The sequence below is a fragment of the Cebus imitator genome, unplaced genomic scaffold (genome assembly GCF_001604975.1).
Source record: "Cebus imitator isolate Cc_AM_T3 unplaced genomic scaffold, Cebus_imitator-1.0 Scaffold361, whole genome shotgun sequence".
Classification (NCBI taxonomy): domain Eukaryota; kingdom Metazoa; phylum Chordata; class Mammalia; order Primates; family Cebidae; genus Cebus; species Cebus imitator.
Window position 1 is genome coordinate 882,574 of NW_016107676.1, and position 21,016 is coordinate 903,589.

At 34.1% G+C, this 21,016-nt stretch overlaps 1 long non-coding RNA gene across 1 annotated transcript; it reads right to left on the reverse strand.

Moving 5' to 3' along the window:
- Positions 1 to 5,439: 5,439 nt before the first annotated feature.
- Positions 5,440 to 18,215, reverse strand: LOC119467986. Its single transcript, XR_005196621.1, has 3 exons — positions 18,203 to 18,215; positions 14,105 to 14,107; positions 5,440 to 5,571 (listed from the first exon to the last, which is right to left on the reverse strand). It is a non-coding gene; the product is annotated as an uncharacterized LOC119467986 (long non-coding RNA).
- Positions 18,216 to 21,016: the final 2,801 nt, after the last annotated feature.

Below are 21,016 nucleotides of genomic sequence, written 5' to 3' on the forward strand. Positions count from 1 at the left end.
GTATGACTTTTGACTCCCAAAAAACTTAACTGCTATTAGCCTTCTGTTAACCAGAAGCCTTATTGATAACATAAACAATTGACATATATTTTGTATATGTATTATATTCTGCATTATTAATATAAATTAAGCTAAGGAAAATAAAATGTTATGAGGAAAATCCTTAGGAAGAGTGAATATGTTTACAATTTATTAAGCAGAAGTGGATCATCATAAAAGTCTTCATCCTCATCAGCTTCACCTTGAGTATGCTGAGGAGGAGGAAGGGAGGGGTTGTCCTTGCTGTTCTGGGGTGGAAGAGGTGCAACAGTTGGAGGAAGTAGAAGGAGAAGCAGGAGAGGCTGGTATACTCGGTGTAACTTTTACTGAAAAATATCCATTAACAAGTGGACATGCACAATTCAAACCTGTGTTGTTCAAGGGTCAACTGTCCTAAGAAATCAAAAAGTGGAACACAGTTACTAAGCCAATAGTAGAAATTAAAAAAAAAATACTTAAAACCACAATATCACTTCAAAACAAGGCAGGAAAAGTGAAAAAATCCTAAGTAAACAGTAATATGTAACACATTAATAGATTGAAAACTTCAATACTGGTAAGATAATTTTCTTGCATTGAACTGCAGAACAAGCAAAATCCCAATTAGAATCTAAGCAGGACTTTTGTAGAAATTGGCAAGCTGATTATAAAATTTCCATGCAATATAAACAATTTTAAATAGCAAGAGTGATTTTAAAAATTAAATGTTGAAGAACCGACACTACTAGATTTCAAGACTTATCATATACTGCAATAATAGATGGAGTGCAGTACTGACGTAGGACACACATTTAGATTAAAATAATAACATACTCTGGAAATGTTTACAACTATATAGAGTTAGTTGGTTTCTTATCAAATTTGCCAGTGTAATTTAATGGGAAACAGAATGGTGCTGGAACAACAGAATATCAACGAACAATCACTGACAGTGATTCTAACAGTAAAATTTAGGAGTTGGGTGGTTGAGGGCATGATGGGACATCTACAAAGTAAAGGACAAAATATTTCTTACTGCACTGCAGTAAGATGGAAGCATAACATTTGGTAGTCCTTTTTGGATATGGGAGGCAGCACATTTCACATCTGAGGATGCTGTACCAGACCATGTATTAGCTAATACAAATGTTTGCATTCATCAGTGCACACTAACTGTGGTAGAGGTATTGAAGCACTAAAAAACCTAGTTGACGGAATGACTTGTCCAGTTGATAGCAGCCCATTTTAGTCAGGGTTCTCTAGAGAGACAGAACTAATAGGATATGAAGGGGAGTTTATTAGGAGAATTGATTCACAGGATCACAAGGTGAGTTTCCACTATCGGCTGTCTGCAAGCTGAGGAGCCAGGAAGCCAATCCGAGTCCCAAAACCTTGAAAGTAGGGAAGCTGATAGTGCAGCCTTCATTCTGTGGCTGAAGGCCCAAGAGTCCCTGGCAAATCACTGGTATGAGTCCAAGAGTCCAAAAGCTGAAGAACCTGGAGTCTGATGTTCAAGGGCAGGAAGCTTCCAGCATGGAAGCAAGATGGCAGCCAGAAAACTTAGTCAGTCTGGTCTTTCCACATTTTTCAGTCTGCTTTTATTCTGGCCATGCTGACAGGTGATTAGATTGTGCCTACCCAGATTGAGGGTAGGTTTGAATTTCTCAATCCCTCGACTCAAATGTTATTCACCTTTGCCAATACCCTCACAGACACACCCAGGAACAATACTTTGCATCCTTCAATCCAATCAGGTTGACACTCAATATTAACCATCACACAACCCATTTGTGAGCACGAGGGGCATGTAAACATGGTAACCATGGTGATGTGAGGAAGGCTATGCATAAATTCAGTAGAATGGTTTCCCTCTCTCCAACACAAATTTATCTATTGTTATTGCATGATGTCCACAAACACCGAGTCTCTCCAATAGCAGCATTCTACATGGAGACCAATTAGCCACTTGGCGGCAGGTAGTGGAGCATGGCATGTTAAGTTAACGATTTCAATGGGATGCCTAGCTCAGACATGAGACCATACAGAGATGGGATGTCATATTTTTAGGATGTGTATTCTAAATCAACAACCATATTATGATTTTTGTCAGTAGGTAAAATACATGAGTCTAAAATCAGGGGCTTGAAATATAAACAACTTACCTAACATGATCCCCACTTTCTCATTTATAGAGTTTGAGCTTTCCAGACCCACAGTTTGGACTGTATGGTGCAGATGTTATGGTTGACAAAGGTAGAATACATTGACTCTGGGACACTGCAAAAATTTCAATGAACTTAAGTTATGGCTACCTCCAGTGTACTTCAGGGGACATTTTCAAAGTGACTTGAAGAGAAGTCACTATCCTGATATGGCTAATTGATCTGAACTTCAGGAAAAGGTAGAGCTCTTGTAGAATATAAAGCAGGAGGAATATTTTTAACACTAATCCACTTTGGTATCTTTTGATAATCTCTTGTACAACTTTGAGAATCAATGCTATAATACAGCAGCCAGGATTGAGAGGGCATAATGACTGTGACTATAGAACTCTCATGGATGAACATCAAGTCTTCCAAAGTTAGGCCACCTGACCTCAGAGATGCTATTTAAGGGTGAAGAGGGTAAAAATGCATAACTAAGAAGTATCTTAGCTCAAGCCTCTGTAAAAATAATGGGTGGCATAGACAACAAAAATTCTATTTCTCACAGTTCTGGAGGATGGAAAGTTCAAAATCGAGATGCTGGCAGATTCAGTTCCTAGTGAGGGCACTCTTCTTGGTTATTAGCTAGCTACTTTCTTGCTGTGTCCTCCCGTGGTGGGAAGAAAGTGACAGCTTTGGTCTTTCACTTCTTATAAGGACAGGCATTCTGTCATGGGGTCTCCAACTCTATGACCTCATCTAAACTTAACTATGCGCCAAGGCTCTCTCTGAATGCCATCACATGGAAAGGTAGGGGTTCAACATATGAATTTTGAGGGATGCAACATTCAGTCAACAACAAGAATGGTAATACTGAATATCAGTTGCAGCCCGAAAATCTAACACAGAGTTGGAAGTTGTGTGGTTTCTCCATTTAATAAGTTTCCACAAGAGAAAGAAAAAGAAAATACAACATCCCAGAATCATGGAGAAGCTCCTCCCAACATATATGTACACATGGATTCGAGCAGCATGGATTAACTGAAGTGGACATTGTGCTTCACTATCCATTTCCTAAGATGCTTATTATAGAAACTCTTGGAGTCCTGCTGCCTAATAGAACTGCCTTACTGGAAGTCCTTCATCTTTTCATCTTCTTCATACTTTATCTGAAGTATCTCACATCCAATACTGATGGATGCAGGGGTAAAAAGTTCTGGTCCAGTTGCAATAAATCAGAGAAATGCTAAAAACTTAACCCTCTTCCAGAACTCTAAAATAAGCTTTTGTTTCAAAGAATCAAAGCCCGTCATTATGTATTTATTTGTTTTTTTTTTTCATTTTGTAGCCCAGGCTGGAGTACAGTGGCATGATCTCAGCTCACTGCAACTGCAATCTTTGCCTCCCAGGTTCAAGTGATTCTTGTGCCTGAGCCCCCTGAGTAGTTGGGACAACAGGCATGTGCCACCACACCCAGCCAATTTTTATATTTTTAGTAGAGGGTTTCACCATGTTGGCCAGGGTGGTCTTGATCAAAGTCCAAATTCTTTGTCTTTCAATTCTGCTTCCTTTCCTTCCCTTCCTGGTGTTAATCCAAGAACACTATCCAATCAACCTCCTGTGCTATGTTTTACCTATAGTCTGCTTCCCAGGGAGCATAACTTGCAACATTAAAAACTTCAGAACAAACATGAAAAAGTGAAAAATCAACAAAGCAACAAATTATTTGAAATGATGAAGCAAAGTATTAAACTTCTAGAAAGATTGATCAACAAACACAGAAAGCATAGATTTAAAATGTCCAGAATAAAAAAGGATATTATTATAGACCCTAAAGACATTAAAATATAATGAGGATATTATAAACAATATTATCTCAATAAAATTTTCAACTCATATGACATATTTCTTGAAGAACACAATTTACCAAAACAGACATTAGAGTAAATAGAACCATAAAAAGCTTTGCTAAAAAATTTGAAAAGAGAAAAATAAAGAACAAATACATAGATAAATATAGCTTACCAAAATTTATAAAGTATGGCTTTAAGTAATCAAAAAACAATTTATAGAAAACACTAGGCTCAATAGTTTTATGGTGAAGTCTGTCAAAATTAAAAAAAAAATTAAAAATTCTATAGAAAACTTCTGAGGATAAAAGACAAATGTAGGTCAGAAACTCAGATTTACATCCAGAAAGGAAGATAATTTTTAAAAAGTGAAGCTAAAATAAAGATGTATTTTTCTTATTCTTAAGTGATCTAAGAATTATTAGTTCAAAATATTAATAGCAATAATGTACTTTATTATGTATATGTATATATGCATGTGTGCACATATATATATAAGTGAAATGAATGACAGTGATGATAAAAGAGATGAGAGAGAGAGAGAGGAATTGGGATTTTTTAAATTTATTATTATAAGGTACTTGCACTAACCATGAAGTGGTATAGTGTTATTTCAAAGTGGACTTGTAAATGTATATTTCAAACTCTAGGGCAACCTCCAAAAAACATTAATAAAAGTACAGCTAGTGCTCGACTTATGACCACGATTCGTTCTGACAGGCCGGTCGTAACACGATTTGGTCGTAAGTTAAGTAGGCTATATGTACAGTACTGTGAAATGATGTTATAAAAATCTTTAAGTCATATTTTATCATAATTTTCTTTCATTATTGTTATATATAACAATTTTCTTTGTTCATTTTATGCCATTTGTATCATCTCTACACCATTTTGTTTCTTATTTTTACATTCATCAGGTTTAAGTAAAACACTGCATTACCAGTACAATTGGTTTAATATTTGCAAAACATACAAAATTACAAAATACAGGTGGCATACAAAAATACAAAATACAGGTGTAAAAAATACCATAGGAAACATTTTCCCAATTGCAAAACATATCAAAATATATAAACGTGTACAAAACATTTTATTGGCCGCTGGTGCTTGGCTGCGGATCATTGATGTTGTCATCTGAGGTAGCAGTTGGGGTTACCAGAGTTGGTTTTTTCATAAACATGGTGAGCTTTGTCTGAATTGTATGTTTCTTTTTTTCTTCATAAATTTCATGATACGGACGAAACACATTGTGCACCATCCATTCAATCCTTGCAAATCGTTCGATGTTTGGGTCCATTGCTTCGAAATGTATAAGAAGTTTATTGGGAGGGGTTTGATGAAAAATATCCAAGACACAAAACACAAATTGCTGTACCGAGTCTGGGATAACAGTTGAAACGGTGCACACGGAGATGGTAGTGCTGCCAGAAGCTGGTCAGCACTGTCGTATGCCCAGCTGGGCAACGTTTGCGCTGCCAGACGCAGAGCAGTCGTGGCTAGTGATTGTGGTCGTAAAGTCGAATGGTCGTAAGTTGCATAGGTCGCAAGTCGATCAATACCTTTATTACCAATACTAAGAAAGGAGAGAAATGGAATTATATAAAATGTTCAGTTAAAACCACAGAAGTCCATAAAAGAGTGAAAGACAATAGACTAAAGTAAAGGGAGAGAGAAAGACATGCCATGATCTCACTAATTAAAAAAAAGCAGGAATAGGTATATTAATTTTAGACAGAACAGACTTCAGAGCAAATAGAGGTATCAGAGGTAAATTAGTAGAATCATTATGGAAAATAGTATGATGAGTCTGTTAAACAAAAAAACACTAAAAATGTAACTAGTATATGATTCAGCAATCCCACTTATGAATATATATCCAAAAGAAATGACATCTATATGTCAAAGGGACATCTGCACTTTCATATTCATTGCAACATTATTTGCTAAGACATAGATTCAACCTAAGTGTCCATCAATGGATGAATGGATAAAGAAAGTGTGGTACACATACACAATGGAATACTCTTCAGCCTTATAAAAAGAAAACATATCTGAAACAATGAGCCTGAAGGAAGTTATGCTAAATGAATTAAGCCAGATGGCATGGTCTCACTTGTATTTGGAATCTAAAATAGCTGAAATCATAGAAGTAGAGCCTAAAATGATAGGTACCAGAGGCTGGAGGGCGGGGGAGGAATAGAGAAAATGGGAAGTTTTAGGCAAAAGGTAGAATGTTTCAGATAGAAGGAATAAGTGTTTACATTTACTGCACAGCAGTGTGACTATGGTCAGTAATGTATTTTATTTTCAAAATAACTAAGAGAGTACATTGCAAATGTCTCACCCTAAAAATGTTGGATAAAGTACATGATGCTTATATTATTTAGCTTGGTTTAATTACTTTGCATTGTACACACATATCAAACCATCACATTTTACCTCATAAATGTACAATTATGATTTGTCAGTTAAAAATAATATTAATTTAAAAGGAAGAGCATTGCATAATGGTAAAAGGGTTCATTCTTCCAGAAGTCATAACAACCTGTAATGTATATGTGCCTAAAAACAAAGTATCAAAATATGGGAGGCAAAAACTGATGGAACTGTAAGGTGAAATTGGTTAATCCACTGTTTTTGTTGAAGACTTCATCCTTCTATCATAAATGGACACATCCAACAAGCAGAAAATAAACTTAAGGACATAGTTGAACTCAATAGCATCATCTATCAACTGAATATAATTGACATCCATAGACCTACTTTATCCAACAAGAGCAGAATATATTTCTTCTCAAGCTCACATGGTAAATTAGCTAAGATAGAACACATCCTGGGCATAAAAGAAACCTTAACAAAAATTTTAAAAAAGAATGATGCCTTGTCTGCTCTCAAGCCAAAATGTAATTAAACTAAAAACCAGTAACAGAAAGATAACTAGAAAAACCTCAAAACAACACATTTCACAATAACATAAAAATCAAATAAAAATGTTAAGAACAAGTGAAAAAAATTGAAATAAATGAAAATGAAAACACTATAAAGTTTGTGGGATATAGTAAAATTAGTTCTTAGAATTTATTGCATTGAATACATAGGAAAGAAGAAAGATATAAAAATCAATAATTTAAGCTTCTACCATAGGAAAGTGGTAAAAAGAAGATAAAATTTAATTCAAAATAAGCAGAAGAGAAGAAACAATGAAAGAGCAGAAATAAATGAATTTGAAAATAAGATATAAATAAATCAAATCAATGTAACCAGAAGCTGACTTTTGAAAAGGTAAATAAAATAGATAAATCTCTACCAGGCTAACTTAAAAATAAAAAAAGGACACAAATTACTAATATGAGAGATGGGAGAGGGAACATCACTACGATTCCATTGACAACAGAAAGATAGTAAAGGCATACTATGAACAACTGCGTGCATATAAATTTGATAAGTTAGATGAAATGCCTCAATTCCTTGAGTGACATAATCTGCCAAAACTCACATAAAAAGGAATACCAATCTAGGCCTACATCTATGAAAGAAATTGAATCAATAATTAATATCCTTCCACAACAGACAGCATCAGGCCCAAAGATATTCACTGGTGAATTCTAACAAAGATTGAAGGAAGAGATTATATCAATTTTCTACAATCTCTTTCAGAAAATAGAAGTAGAAGGAGTAATTCTAAACTCATTCTACGAGGCAAACATCACCCTGATATCAAAACCAGAGAGACTTTATAGGAAAAGAGTACGGATGCAAAAGAAAACTTCAACAAAGTATTTGCAAATTTAATCCACCAATATATAAAAAGATTTATAAATCAGAACCAAGTGGGATTTATCCCAGATATGCTATGCTGGTTCAACATCAAAAATCAATTAATGCAATCCATTGCATCAACAGGCTAAAAAAGTCATGAAATTGTATCAATAGATGCAGAAAAGGTATTTGACAAAATCCAACACTGATACATGACAAAGCCTTTCAGTAAGCTGGGGATAGAAGAAATCTTCCTCAAGTTGACAAGGAATATCTATGAAAATCCTATAGTTAACATCACCTTTAATGGTGAAAACCTGGAAACTGTCGCACTAAAATAGAAACAAAGCAAGAATGTTTCCTGTCCCTATTGCTTTTCAACATTGCACCGAAAGTCCTAGTTAGTGACATAAAATAGAAAAAGAAATAAAAGGTATACTGATTGGAAAGGAAAAAATAAAACTTTGTTTACAGATGACATGATCATTTATGTAGAGAAACCTAAAGAATTGACAAAAAAAAAAAAAAACCAAACCCTCCTAGAACTAATAAGCAATTATAGCAAGGTTGTGAGACAAAAGGTTAATATGCAAAAGTCAATCTCTTTCCTATATACCAGCAATAAAAATTGGAATTTGGAATTAAAAACACAATGCCCTTTATATTAGCACCTATAAAAATGAAAATTTAGGTGTAAATCAAAAAAATGTACAAGATCTGTACAAGGAATACTACAAAACAATGGTGAAAGGAATTCAAGAACTAGAGTGATAATTCACATCTGTGGACAGGAAGACTCAATATTATCAAGATGTCACCTCTTCCCAACTTGATCTGTAAATTCAGTGCAATCCTTTCAAAATCTCACTAGTCATTTGGTGATACTGACAAACTGATTCTAAAACTTATATAAAAAAGAAAAAGAACCATAATAGCTAAGACAATATCGAAGGACTAAAATAAAATTGGAGGATTGGCAGTATTGACATAAAGACTTACTGTAAATCAACAGTAATTGAGATAGCCTAATATTTGCAAAAGAATAGATAAACAGATCAGTGGAACAGAAGAGAGCACCCAGAAATAAAGCTACATGAATGTACTCAACTAATCTTAAACAAAGGATCAAAGACATACTATGGATAAGATAGTCCTTTCAACAAATGGTGCTAGAGTAACTGGATATGCACATGCAAAACATTAAATCTAGACACTAACCTTATACCCATCACAAAAATTGATTGAAAAAGATTTAAAAGCCTAAATGTAAATGCAAAGCTGTAAAACTCCTAAAAGGAAACAGGAGACATTGTAGATGACCTTGGATTTGGGGATAACTTTTTAGATATACTAGCAAAAGCACAATTCATGAAAGAAAGAATTGGTAAGCTAAACTTAATGAAACTAAAACGTCTAGTCTGTAAAAGATACTGGGAAGAGAATGAAAAGGCAAACCACAGACTGAAAATATTTGCAAAAGATGTATCTCATGAAGGACCGTTATTCAATATATACAAAGAACACTTAAAACGTCACAATAAAAAAACAATTTTGAAAATGGGCAAAAGACCTGACACCTTAGCAAGTAATATATACAAATAGCAATATGCATATGAAAATATGCTCCACATCCTACATCATGAGGGAAATGCAAATTAAAATAAAGAAATTCCACTAAACATCTATTACAGTGACCAAAATCCAGAACATTGACAACACCTAATGCTGATGAAGATGTGGAGCAACAGGTACATTCATTCATTGTTGATGGGAATACAAAATGGTATAGCCACTTTGAAAGACAGTTTAGCAGTTTCTTAACATACTCTTATCCTATAATTCAGCAGCTATGCTCCTTACAAAGTACCGAAAGGAACTATGAACGTGTTCAAGCAAAAACCTGCATATGGATGTTTAAAGCAGCTTTATTTATAATTGCCAAAACATGGAAGCAACCAAGTTGTCTTTCAGTAGGTAACTTAATAAGTAAACTGTCATATATCCAGACAACATAATATTATTTATTGCTAAAAAGAAATGAGCTATCAATCCACAAAAAGACATGAAAGACAGTTCAATGCATATTACTAAATAAAAGAAGCCAATCTGAAAAAGGTACATACTGTATCATTTCAACTATACAACACCCTGGAAAAGGCAAAACTATTGAGACAGTAAAAAATTACAGAGGTTTCCAGAGGTTGAGGGGAGGGATGGATGAATAGGTGAAATACAGAGCAAATTCAGGGCAGTGAAAATCATTTTTCTGATACTATAAAGATGGATACATGCCGTTATAAATTTGTACAAACCTATGGAATGTACAACACCAAAAGTAAACAATAATGTAAATTTTGGACTCTGGCTGTTAATAATGTGTCCGCGTAGGTTTATCAATTGTAAAAAATGCACCACTCTGGTGGGGAATTTTGATAATGAGAAACGCTGTGCATGTGTAGAAGCAGGAGGTACATTGGTTCTGTGTCCCTTCCTCTCACTTTTGCTGTGAATATAAAACTGTCCTAAAAAAATCCTTTATAAAATCCATGGTGAAGAAAATTAAAGGCAGGCTATTGTTGCTTGTTTGTTTTACAACACTGCTAAGAATATGTTTTTCCCAATGAGCCCTAGGTTCTAGTCAGGGCCACAAAACTGTCACATTCCCCATGGGGTGGTCAATGAGGGTTGACAATAGTGTAGGAACAAGTGGGGCAATGCAGGCCTTTGTGTGTGCTCACCGTTTTTGATTTAATAACTTTTATTACTTTTTTTCATTTGTTTCAACAAATGAAATTTGCTAATCTTTTACGTAAGTGTATACTGCAGAACACATTTCTTCATTTTCATCAGGCTCAGACATGGCTTGTCATGGCACTGAGGAAGAGATTTATTCTTCTTGACTCTGGGGTTTCCTAGTCCTTTCTACTTTCATGAGAATGGCCTAAATGAATTGAACTTCCCCAGCACTGTCTCTGCACAGTGACCTCATGGGTCTTCTTTCCCTAATCTGACTTTTAAAGGCTTTTTGAGTAAAGAAAGAAGATCCTAGGGAATTCTGAAGTAGGCAAAGATGCTTTCGTAGAGTACTTCCATTTCCAACTTCACATCATTTCACTTTCAAAGTATGCCCCCATTTTCACTCACTAACATCATAGTATTTTACCTTTTTATCATCTCGAAACATTTGAGAAATTTGTGGACTAAATTAACTCATTCTGAGATATAAAAAATTGAAAATCAGCTGAGTGGGCTCTACACACTGCACAGAAATAGGGTCTGTTTTAAAAAATTAAAATTTTGCTAACTAAAATAAAGCACTAGCGGTTAAATGTCAACAATTAACTCATGGGTGCACAAGTGAAACTTTTCAATAGCCCTTTAAAATTTTTAACAATTGCTTCTTAAACTATGCATAAAAACAGTTTTAATATATAACACAACAAAAACACAGAACAACTTTTTCCAAAAGGTCAAGAGTTTTATTTACAAAACAATGTCTCTGGATATGGATATTAAAAAGACTACTTCCAAGAAAATTAAATTTTTGAAGCCTGAATTAAATCCCAAATAGGCAATGTGCGCCAAAACTACAAAAGACATCAAAAGTCTCTTCATCTGCCAAATGTTGCCCAATTTTAGTACAGATTTTATTTCCCTTATGAATGCCATGTCCTATTCCCTGAAATCTGAATAATATTGAAAAATATAAACATAGAGTGATAGGTATTATGTACAAATTTTATTAATAGCACAACAAATCATCTTTAGTAAATAAAATGGACAGTTTCCATGACAGAATCCCAAGAATTAGGATTAGAATGACTGGACTTGTAATTTAGATACATTGGTTTTTTTACTTGGTGTCTTCTTTAGGTAGTTAAATAATTGGTATTTTATAAACACTTAACATGTGCCAGGCATGATAATAGGTTGATAATATAGTTTATATGTTTACTTTTCACAAGAGTCCTACTTAATCTCCTTTTGCATATTTTTCACATGACAAAACTAAGATATATTCTAAGATGATGGGAACTTGCCCAAGTTCACACAGGGATGTGGTTCAGGACATGCTACCCAAAATACGGCACCTTGACACAATGAGTATTTTAAGCTGAAGGAATTCATCAAACCACAGAAACAGGAAGATGTTTCTGAAGCAGGATATAGAAACAGTTAATAGGAATTCACCTTGACCTTGTCTCCTGGCGCAGGCCATAAAACCTAGCTGACCTTCTCCTGAAAACAGGTCATAAGACTCTCATTTTAGATTTCTGCAATATACCCAGAGGAAAGGAATATCACACAGGAATACCAAGACAAATCCAAAGGTGAGAAAAATGAAAATATTTTTTTCTCAGTCCTCACAAAATCTTTGCTAGAATACCTGTGTTAAAAAAAAGAAAAGAAATGAAAAAAAGAACAATTAATAGGAAAAAATGGTATACAAATTTTACCAACATGTATATAGATACAGGTGCCATACACAGAGTATGAGAACCAAAGGAAGTGCCAAATAACTGACGTTTTTGTACTATACAGAGGTTAGAGAAGGAACGGGGCAAGGTAGGATATGTGGGGGAGAGAGGAGGAAAGGCATGGTGAGCAAAGCAGTCTTGGTATTGCAGATGGAATCTCACAGGTAGCAACTCTCAGAAAGAACACATGGAGGCCTGCGGTAAAATTTTTCTGTCAAACCCTTTTTAAAAGTGTAAGACTTTTAGTATCTTTTTTTTAAGTGAGTTAATCTTTCCAAGATCCAGATAAGAGGAGCCTCACTAAGAGTCTGTTTGGATTGGTATATTTTTTACTAATGCAGATTTTCTCTACAATGCAAATCTCTCATACAAAAGGGCAGTTTTTCTGAGCTATTTCTGTGGTTTGCAGCCCTTCTGAATAGCCATATAGAAATCTGCCAGAGAAGTATATTTTGTGGTGAAATATTCTGGTTCTGTCAGAACAAACAGGTCTTGCTAAATTTCCCCACAGTTTATTACTATTAGATCATACCTTCATTTTTCCCAATCATGTTCTTCTACAACTGTCTACTTCTTCATCAGTTTAGCACCAAATATATACAGTTTTCCCTGTTTCTTTGGATCTTCACCTCTGAAGGTTCCACATTACATAAAATTTATATTAAATACATTTGTATACTTTTCTCTTGTAAATTGTCTTTTGTTATAGGGGTTACAGTCATGAACCTAGTGATGGGTGAGAAAAAGAAATAGCTTTTTCTCTTCCACAGTTTCACAGATAGCACATGCAGAAAAGCTGGTGAGACACACATATTCAGCTAGAGAAAAGACTTGACAATCACATTTCTTTTTTTGAGACAGAGTCTCACTCTGTCACCAGGTTGGAGTGCAGTGGCATGATCTTGTCTCTGTTAGACAAAGGGTTTCACCATGTTGCCTAGGACCTAGGACTACTGAACACATTTGATCTACCTGCTTTGGCCTTCCAAAGTGCTGGGATTACAGGTGTAAGCAACTGTATCCGACCCATACCACATTCTTAACATATGTTACTACATTCTTTACTCACCAACTTATAGCTCACTACTATTCTTCCTCTCCTTTTCTCATTTGTTAATTTATTAATTGTCCATGACTTGTAAGGCAGAATTTTTATATAACATAATAGTAATCTGTTTTCCTTTTAAAAACACTGACTATTTTTACATGCCATGGAAACCTCAGTAAAATGAGTACCTAAGAGAATTATATGCATCCCTCATCAATTCCAAGGGATCCAGTATCATTTTCCTGTTGCAAATCAGAAACTTTATCAGGCCAGTTAGGTTGAAGTAAAACTACCTGTTCCTGTTTTCTATTAAGCAGAGCAAACAATAGGCAACAAACAAACAAACAAACAAAAAAAACCCCAAGCTTGTTGAAGCAACAATAGCAACGGAACAAGTAATAATATAAAATTTCAGTAAAGAATTCTTTCAAATTTCTTCCTTCTACTGTTTACAAAAATGGTTACCAAAACATCAGGCTTACTCACACAGGACAAATTGTACATAATGTAGTATGTTAAATAACAAGCATTGTCTAATATAATGAAATGAAACAAGTGTCAAAGGCACAATATTCATAAAACAGTTGGAATCTATAACCCACCAAAATTCAGGCTTCCAGCCAAATATTACAACAACTTCAAACACCAGGCAGGTAACTTAAGGTGTATGATTTGAAACTAATAATGCATAATTTCCAAAGAGCTCTGTATAGGTAAACAGTGGTGATGCAGTGAGCTATTTGTGTTGGGTATTTATTTCTTTGCTGCCTAATTGCTCCAACTCCCTAGAGGTTAGAAGTCTATCACCTGCTGTTCCTCAGCTGCTAAGATCAGAGAATATAACACAGATGGAGTGAGCTCTGTTCTCAGGGCTGCTGCTTCACAGAGATAAGGCTGCAGGTTGGAGAAGTGCTCAGTTTTGCCTTCCTCGGAAAGAGCCTGAACAGCTATCAATAATTCCCAGTTACTTCTCTACTGTTATGTTAAACAACACTGCCTTGCATACACAGGTGCAATTTGATGAAAGAGAGTCGTTTAAATCACTTGAAATGCCTATAGCTTTATTATTGCAGGTCTTTGTGTTGTCTCTCGTCTTTTCTTTTTTTAAAAATTTCTTCTTCCTGCCCACTCCCTCCCCCAGGTCTACTGCCAAACTGCAATGATTTAAGAACCTGGTTAAAATGTTGGGTCACATTTCTTCACCAGTTGCCTTGAGCCTGTTTAGTGAGCTATTCTTTAGCCACCCTCGTCATTCTGCTGTCATTCACAGCATTATATTTCTAGGAATGAGAACATTGCAAAAATCAGCTATCCTCATTCAGGAACATGTACTATGTCTGGTTATGATCTTGCAATTAAAATAAGCCAATTTCCAGCAGCCAGGATATGGTAGCTGTAATCCCTTGTATCACTGAAATTTATACAGTTCTTAATTTTATCAAAAGACAAAGATCATTTTGCTTGCAACTCCTAAATATGCAAATACAACCTCTCCATACCCTCTTCCTGCCACTGGAGAGTAGAAGAAAGAGTCATACTGTGCTACTAAATCATGTTTCATATAATTTACCATTTTGATCAGTTATCATAATTGACATCAGCTTTTGCATCCTGTGAAGCAACACATGGAATGCACTTAGTACACGGCCTCCTAGCCTGTATTCAGATATCAACTACTGCTGATTAGCAATGTAGTTTCAGCTTTTTCCCTCCTTGAGTATCAAGTTCAGTGGCTGTTTTCCCCACTCAGCCTAGATACTCTGGAATTCTTTGAAAATAAGCTGGTATGGTTTTCATCAGTGTCTCCACACTTTAAAAACTTATCATGAATACTGGGTACAAGTGTGCTTTATTATATAGAAACAATGATAAGGGATTCATTGTCACAAGATTATTAAGTTGTGAACTGATTAAATACCCACTGCTTGGGTTAATTTTACATATTTAAAATCCATATATTTTTAGTAAGTATTTCTCATGCTTAACCTCCTTTATAATACTATTAACTTATTCTTTATTGTTGATACAGCATTCTGATTCCCCCTGTAAGCCCAAAGTAAGCTGCTTCTTACCAAAAATCAATCATTTTAGAAACAGTTAAACATGTCCAACCACAGACTGAGCTGCATAGTCACAATCTATTATGTGAGGTAATTTTTAAAAAACTTTGTGTTTTTTATTTTATATTTAAGCTTATATTGTTTTGCCTAGACATTTATGCAACTCTGCCAAATGTACAGTTCACAGTGTATCATAAATACTATTACAAATTTATTAAAATTACTTTCTGGCATTTATGTATTATATATGCATATATATATTTTAAACTTTAGTTCAATTATAAGGTGTTAAATAATTTGTCAACCCTAGAAGTAAATTATTTTCCAGATGAATGAAGCTCTAATTTTATATAAAATTCAATTGGAGAATAGCACTACAGTGTTCTCTTAGCAGACCACATCTTCTGTTTGATACCTAAGAGCTGGGCTACAACCTCAAGTCTCTATGGTTGTCTACAATTCATCCAAGTTCATCACGCTTACTGGAGAGTCAGGTTTTCTCTGTGACACAATATTTTGTAGACTAAGCATCTTTACCCTTTTCCCCAGATGTTCATGGTTTCATACCTTGGAATGGTAGGAGCTACCAGGCTCCTGTAGCCCATAGTGTGTTTCCATGTTGACATCCACCTAGTGGATACCCCAGTCAATAAACACCAGTAGCACAGGCTATGGAAGCAGTTTCTTTTAGTCTCCTCCATGACCCAGCACTTCTTTCCTCCAGTAACTGGTATTTCTGGGAACAACACCTCTGAGAAAACCTCCTTATCTCTTATGATCTCTTTGGTAGCTGGACAACTCATGATTACTTTTTGACTCCATGTTAAGAATCCATGTTAGGCATGATTGTATAAGCATTCAGTGTCCCTGTAGTACAATCTAATTTAAGAAGGAGTATCTGTAAGGGGAAACGTGAGACATATTCTGTAAAGCTGGAAGATACGGTTCATAAGACCATCCTCACTTCAAACACCAATTGTATGCTTGGGGTGTCCCAAGATTACTCTCAGATTTAACAAGTCACTAGAAAGACCCACGGAACTCACTGAAAGCTATGATATATTCATGGTTACCGTTTATAATAGAGAAAGAATACAGAATAAAATCTGCCAAGGGAAGAGATGAATAGGGCAGAGTTCAATGAAGTGGGAGAGTGTTTCAAATGTGAGATTTCTATTATTTTCAGGATATATTATCCTCCTGACATCAGTGTGTGACAATATGCATAGAATATCACCGACCGAGGAAGCTATTCTGAGCTTTAGTTTCTAGAGACTTTACTGGAACCCCATGTTTGAGTGCCCACATGGCTGACCTCTAGTTTATGGACTGTTGGAGATTGAAGGGATACCATATGGCCCAAAGGTCTCATCATAATTCACACTGTTGGACATCCAGTGACTAAGGCTCCTAGTTAAACAAAAACACCTTTATCAGGAAAAACAGTCCAAGGGCCTACAGATCACCTTCCAGTAGCTGAGCCCAGAGGCCAGAACTCTCTTTGGTTAAGGTTAAATCTTTTATTACATGCTTTTCAAATATAGTCTGGCCAGGTAGTTTTAAGAAAATGAATTTTTAGATTTTTGAGGCTGCTTTAACCATAAAATTGCATTGTTTGATAAACCCCACACATCTAAGGAAAGAAACTTTACCATGACTACATTAATGCATCCCCAATCCACAGGGCTTATGGTATGCTCCTGCTATAAGTATGCCTCTAAAGAGTGAAGCATGCAAATATACTCATTGAAAGAGGTCGTTTAACCATTTATACAATATAATGAATCTGATATATGGTAAAGTGGGTGGAGGTATAATGATAAATTTCTTTTAATGACATCACCTCTTCCAATCCTTGGTTACCAGCAAAGTATGCATCACGCTTAAGGAAGATTTCTGTGACCACAAAAAAAGCATGAAGCAATTATTCTCAGTACTCTTCCTATAATGAAAGCAGTTTCAAATTGCAGAATCAATGTACTACAGTAAAAAAGATATTTGTAAACATAACCAGGATGTTGTACATCAAAGTAGTATTAAAGGTAAAATGTCAGTTATCAATGTAAAACTCTCTCTCCCTCTCTCTCCCTGTGTGTGTGTGTGTGTGTGTGTGTGTGTGTGTGTGTGTGTGTGTGAGACAGGCAGCTATCTCACATTTGTAGTTTTATCACATTTAATAAGGAAGTTAAAGCTTATTTTATCAAATCATATCATAAATAGTTGACTCTTATTTATGCTTATAGAGGTCTTAAGTTTTTTTCTACTTCAAATTTTCAAAAATTGAATTTTATTGTGGCTGTTGGACCTATTAGTGTTAGCAATAGATACTTGATTCTCTCATTAAATATGTAAGAAAATTTGATGGTGATGTATAAAAAACTAAACAGATTTATTTCTGATTTTTATTCTTGACTTTTATTTAATAATTTGAAAACCAAAAATGTATGCAAACATACAAGTTTATTAAAGGAATATTATATATTTTATAATATTTCTTGGTTCATAAATAACTAATTTTAGCTATACAAATTGTATAGCATTATTAAAAATTAATCAGAGAAACAGCATATTGATACATTATCTAATTTTTATAACTTAAAATGAATAAACATATCAGATGTACAACATTTCAATATTGAGTGCATGGCATTATTAATCCATCTTGCAAATGTGTGCTACTTTTTGTTTCTCAATATTTTAGATAATATCCCTGAAAAAGCATAACTCAATAATGTAAATTGATAAATGAAATAAAACTTTATGTGACAAAAATAAAGAATTAGATGTTTGGCTTAAAAATGAGAATTGGCTTTGCTAATTGAGCTGCATGGTGGAGAGTTTGCACAAATCGGAAGAGCTAAATCTGCAGTGCCAATATATCTTGAAAAAATATATTTTAAGTTCAAGATGAGAACATTTAGTCTGGGCACAGTGGCTCACTCCTGTAATCCCACCTCTTTGAAAGCCATGGTGGGCAGATCACCTGAGGTCAGAAGCTGGAGAACAGCCTGGCCAACATGGCAAAATCGAGTCTTTACTAAAATAAGATAAAATAAAAAATAAAAATAAAGAAAGAATAAAGATAAGAACATTTATAATATTAAATTAATAAAATTATAATAGAATTTAAATATTTAATAACTTTACTCCAACTCTGTATCAGTCTTGTATCAATCAAGATAGCAACAAACAGCATGGAAAACTTAGGATTTTTGAATATGGTGTGTTTATAAAGGGGCTAATAAGGGGAATAAGTTATAGAATAACCAAAGAAATTACAATAGGCACTAGGGTCAAGCAACAATGAAGCTGTCCTCATTGCTTAGCCAACAGCACAAGGACAGGAAAGCTTTTTGATATCTGGAAGAAAAGTTAATCGAACGAGGATCTTTGGAAATGAGCACTGTTGTTCGGTTGAGAGCATAGCCAATCTGAAGCTGCCTTGAAAGTGAAAGATCCAGGAGAAAAAATACACTGACTTCATTTACTTCTTACTTTCAGATTATTTGCTGGACTTTGTACTAGCTACAATCAGAAAATGAGAAGAAATGGAAGCTCACTGATTACTCCATACAAGTCAGCATAACAATGCAGAGGGCAGAGTAAACAAAAAAGGAGAATAAACGCGGCGGAGCACATAGAACTTACCGGATACAAAACCATTTTTTAATATATCAAGTTTAAAGAAGGTGCACTGAAGAGGTGGATTAATAGTTATAATAAATTGTTATTTGCAAAGTCTTAGCAAAGTATTTCTGATACCTCTCTCCAAAATTAAGACAGTAAATGATACTAATAACTGGATTTTTTAAATTGTGTAATTTATATTGTTTATTGTTCTTTGCTTTCAACAAATCTGAAGGAGAACCTAATCTACTTGCCAACCAATTTATAATAAACAATAATTTTCATTATAAATGATTTTGTTATTTCAGCTTGAAATTCTGAAGGAGTTTAAAGAAGTGACATTGTTAACAAAAGTCACTTTTGTTCCTATCAACTAATACATATAAACAAATTTCTTTAATACTTCAAATGATAAAATGAAAAATATGGATATAATTGATTATATGCTATTATATTCTAATAACTAATTTATCTATAAGTTCAATAATTGAAAATATAGCCTTATTAAGCTATGCATTCTGAAAAAAATTATATTACAATTATTTATTAAATTTATAATATGCATATGCCAAGAGTAATGTGTACTAATAACAATTATAATACAATTAAATCTCTAAGAAACATAATTTAATAGAGGTTATATGACAAAATTGAAAATTTTAGTGTATATACACATTTTGTGACAATATGGGCATAAAATGACAATATATTAATCTGCAGTTTAGCAGCAGAAGTGAAATGGAAGTTGTGAGTTCAAGAAAAAAATCAAAAATTATGAATTTTAAAGAGAACTTATTAATATGTTTAAATGGTTAATAAAGATTTCGAATTATTATGTTCCAGAAAAATAAATACAGGCATGAGATGTTTCTCCTGGATAAATTTACCCTGAGCTTTCTTACACAGTGCTGGAGTCTGATAATTTATGTCCATTTACCACAATCTCTTTGTTAAAGTTTCTGATGGAATCATGTCTAGAAGAAACTTCCACTACAATCTGTATTATTTCTAAAAATTTACCAATGTTTTGTATTTCTGAAATGTTTATTGTTTAGCACTTTAGTCCATTTTTAAATTTATGGTATGATAAACATAAATAATTGACGTTGTTTTCCCCAAATTCATAGTCACTTATGCCAATATTATTTAATGAACATGTGAAGCTTCAATATTTCCCCAAATCCTACATTTCCTTGTAAATTTGTTTGCCTACTTTTTATTTTGTTTCATTGATCTATTTGTCTTTTCTGTAACTCAACATTTTATTTACAAGATCTTTACAGAATACTTTTAAATTTAACTAGTAGGGAAAATTAGTCATAATTATTCTCTAAAATTTACACATTTACTTTCCCAGATTAATTTAAGAGTTTTTTTCAGCTTAAAAAATTGCCTTAAGATAGCTATTGATATTACATTAAACTTTTTCTTAGTGAGTTGCTGTATTTGTCTTGATGCAGTGCAATCATTAGCCACTATTAAAAGTAGTCCCCATTAGGCACTCAACCTGGAGCTAGCTATTATGAACAGCTCTGTTTCAAATTATTACATGCAATACGTATGGATCAGTTGAACTTATGGTTTTCATTGCTCTGTGTGTGTGAGGGTGATGATAGAAACCACAAATTATTTTGCCTAATGACAGATTTTAATGCATATCTTTTGAATTTGGCAAGTCAGAAGACTTTTTGTTGATTGTCAGATCAGCTGGTCTCCCCAGCACCTCTGATCTGAGTTTCAAAATTCTGTAAAGATAATATTCTAAGGAAGCCTATTGATTCAGGTTTTATTCGTTTATAGAAACATAATCATATTGTATTTATGTGGATTTGAATATAAGTGAAATGTTTTCCATGGTAACATTTTTAAGGAATATGTAATATCTCTGGAATTATTCAGGTCTTCTTTTACATTTTTGAGTAGAGATTTATTATTTTCTTCATTAACAGTCTTGCAGATTAACGTTGTTTTACCCTTCTTTTATTTGTATTGTGGGAAAGGCACCTGTATTAGTTTTTTTTTTTTTTTTTTT